A 4,213-nucleotide genomic window follows, 5' to 3' on the forward strand; every position below is an offset into this window, starting at 1 on the left:
ATGTGTCTGGGTTAATGTGAGGTTCATAATCCTCTTCCTTTGGGGGAGAAAGTCTAGCACGTGGCGGCACTTCATAAACGACATCCCAACCTTTCAGATTTGGATTAGTTTGGCAGGCCCACGGTAGATAGAATACTTGGGTCGCCTGTTGAGCCATAATATAGACATCAGGAACATCTAAATGAGTGCTTTGGTTGATTTCAACTAGCCCTATATGTTCATGAGTCCTTCTAGTCTCCTTCGGCTGAAACCAATAACATTTGAAGACTACGACATTCGGTGGGTTTTCACCATAGAACAGAAGTTCATAAATTGCTTCAACTCTCCCATAATACTCGGTACCTCCTTCGCCGATAGCAGATACACAACAATTTGTAGACTTTCGGTCGGCCATAGATAGCTCTATGCCATAGGTACGAAAGCGATACCCGTTGATGTCGTACTTGTCAAATGAATGGACCTTATAGTCAAAACCATTAGCGACTTGTCTCAATTCGGCGTCCATAGAATCTGAATTAGCCTACAAGTTTAATATGAAAGGATTGTTGCATTATGCACAAATTAGCGAATGAAATGAAATTGTCTAATAGAAATTACCGTTTGTTTGAACCAAGAGATGAAACCGGGATAGCCACCTCCTTGCTTTGCGAGAAGCTCATACTCTTTGACAGAATCCTTTTGGATCTCCGCTCCATACGAGAATATGGCGACGTATCGACTGTATGACATATCCAGGAATAAGAGTAGTTCAAAGGAAATAGAAGTTGCGAAACAATGTACCGAGAACTTACTCGATGTACGGCCGCACTTCTATCAGGTTGTTGAAGATATACACCGAAATGGTCCGCCATTCTTCGTTATCCAAAGATACTAGATGTGAAACACTAGCTGGTGCAAGATTCCCTTTGAATAGGCTGAGGTTGGATCCACCCTTTTTAGACTTGTCAGCATTGTACCGAGGCTTCGAATTATGCAAATGACGATTTTTGTCTTCGTAGTGCACTGTTACGAAGTTTGCCGCCTCCTCTGTGATGAATGCATCAGCCATCGATGCTTCAATTCTACGTTTATTTTTACATTTTTCTCGAAGCGTCTTCTGCATCCTCTCAGTTGGGTAGAACCAACGATTTTGCACGCCCCCCCCCCCAATCTTGCCTCGGTCGGGAGATGCAAAATCAAATGCTGCATTGGATTAAAGAAGCCCGGTGGAAAGATCTTCTCTAACTTGCAGATCAACTCCGGCGCCAACTCTTCCATTTCTTCTAGCACGCCAGGCGATAGTTCTTTCGCACAAAGAACACGAAAGAAATAGCTGAGTTCTGCCAGTACTAGCCATTCATCCTCAGGGATGAAGCCACGCAACATCACCGGCATTACCCGCTCAATCCATATGTGCCAAACATGACTCTTGAGACCAAATATCTTCAGTTTATCAAGATTCGCTCCCCTCTTTAGATTCGCTGCATACCCATCGGGGAACATCAACTGCTGTTGCACCCACAAGAGAATTTCCCTCATAGCTGGCCTTCCAAGATTGAACCATGCCTTTGGCTTCGTCCAGTTTTGCTTTTCTTTCGGTTCTTTCATGTTTTGTAACGACCTATCACATAGCGCCTCCAGATCGACTCTAGCCTTAGTATTATCCTTTGACTTCCCATCTATGCCGAACAATGTACCAAAAAGTGCCTCGGCGATATTCTTCTCAGTGTGCATCACGTCGATGTTGTGTGGGCAAAGGAGGTCTTTGAAGTAAGGCAGATCCTATAAGCATGTTTTGTGAGTCCACGCGTGCTTAGTATTATACCCCTTGAAGTACCCTGAACGTTGTGGATCTGGCTCGAGAGCGTTTAACTGATCCAGGGTCTGTTGACCTGTCAATGCAGGTGGTGCAGAGTTTTTGACAACTCTACCCCTGATGAAGTTCTTCTTGTCTTTCCTGAACTTATGGCGAGGATCCAGGAACTGTCTATGCATGTCGAAGCAAGAAAACTTGCGACCGGCCTGAAGCCAACGAAACTCAAGAGCTCCCTTGCATGTGGGGCACGGGAACCTTCCATGCACACACCAGCCAACGAATAGCGCATACGCCGGCAAGTCATGCATCGAGTACATGTACCAGACACGCATTATGAAGTTCCGTTTGATAAAGGCGTCGTATGTCTTGAACCCATTATCCCAGGCTTCTTGCAATTCGTCCTTAAGCGGCTGCATGTACACATTCATATTTTTGCCCGGATAGTTGGGTCCTGGAATTATCAACGTCAGGAAAATGTTCTTTCTTTGCATAATCTGTCCGGGGGGGAGATTGAGTGGAAAGACAAATACGGGCCAACAACTATATTGGGCTGCCGTCATACCAAACACACTGAACCCATCCGTGCTGATGCCGACTCGAGGATGCCTCGGATCTGCCGCTTTGTCAGCATGTAATTCATCAAACTTTTTCCACGCAACACCATCCGATGTGTGTACCATCATCAGATTCCCATCTGCATCTAGTTCGGTTCTTTTGCCTGTTTGTGCCATGTCATCTGTCTGGCCATCTCTTCGACCATGAAAAGACGTTGAAGTCTTGGTACGATTGGCATATACCAAAGAACACTAACGGGGATTTTGGTCTGTGTCTTCTCACCAATACCGTTGTCTACCACAATATACCTGGAAGACTTGCAAATGGGACAATAGTTCAAGTCCGCATAGTCAAGCCTAAATAAGGCACATCCTTTCTCACAGGCATGTATCTTCTCATAGGGCATCTTTAGTGCACGGAGGATTTTGTCCGACTGGTACAGGTTTGCAGGCATTACATGGCCTTTGGGTAGAAAGCGTCCAAATACTGTCATAATTGCGTCATAGCATTCTCTGCCCAAGTTGAACTGAGCCTTCAGAGCCATTACTTGTGAGATGGCATCCAACTGACAAAGCTCAGTGTGCTCGTGGAGCGGACGTTTCGAAGACTCCAACATTTCATTGAAGGCCTTTGCAGATTCCTCCATGTCCTCGTCCGAATCCCGAGCATCATCATAGCCTTGCACCATGTTTTCCATCCCGGTACCATGCTCGTCGGTGCGACGACGATCCACCTCAGCTCGGTCACGTTGGGCAGACTCATCATGAAATGTCCACACTGTATAATCGGGCGTAAAACCACTCTTCTGCAGGTGTTTGCCCATTTCAGCCTCTGTCTTCTTTTCCCAATTGCCGCACCGGAAACAGGGGCACCAGGTTTTCTTTTGGCCATTTGCAAATGCGGCTTGCACAAACCCCTTAGTTTTTAAGAACCATTCAGCGCTCCATTTGTTCTGACCAGTGTGACCGGTATACATCCAAGCACGGTCACTCATCTTGACTTTCAGAGCTACTGGACACACAACAATTATATATGTAATTCACCATGTATATATTCATTAGTTGATCTACTTTGTCAATTTTATTACGTCCATGCAACCTACACTCTAATAGGTAATGATAGGTCCTAATCCCACCCGTGTATGTGTAGATTGGGTTCATTTTCCCATGCTATGCTCCGGATCCGACGCAAAATTTCGGCAGCACCTCCCCACTGTTCTCCTGATACACGTCTCTACAATAAACAGAGAGGATGTGTACCCGGAGAACAACAGGGGAGGCACTGACAAAATATATGCGTCGGATCCGGAGCAAAGCATATGGGAAAACGAATCCAATCTACACATACTCGGGCTGTCCATGGATAGCGTTGGACAATTCGAAAGAATCAAGGTTATAAATATGCAAATGCATGCATATTTATAACTATGACGCTTTCGAACGGGAGACACATATTGGTTACGCATACTGATGATTCAAAATACATATATAGCTAGCTATCAAGTTTCATCGGAATAGATCAAATAATTAATGGGGGAGGAGGACTTGTCATTTGTGCTCACCCACGTACGAAGGAGGAGAGCTCGTCAAACGCACGGCGAGGTCGTCAAACACCAAACCTCGCAGCGATGAAACAACTGCACATTTAAAACTACACGATCAACACAATTATATATGATGTTTTTCATAACAAAATCGAAAAATATATGACCTAACTAATAATTCATAAATATATGACCCCGTCGGCCTCTGGAAGGCCAAAGAACACCTTTTCGGGAGGTGTCGGTGGTCGGGGTGTCCTGTCGGTGTCGGGGTGCCGTGTCGGGGTCGGGGTGCTGTTTCGGGGTCGGGGTGTCGTGTCGAT

Source organism: Triticum dicoccoides, chromosome 1A (genome assembly GCF_002162155.2).
Source record: "Triticum dicoccoides isolate Atlit2015 ecotype Zavitan chromosome 1A, WEW_v2.0, whole genome shotgun sequence".
NCBI lineage: Eukaryota > Viridiplantae > Streptophyta > Magnoliopsida > Poales > Poaceae > Triticum > Triticum dicoccoides.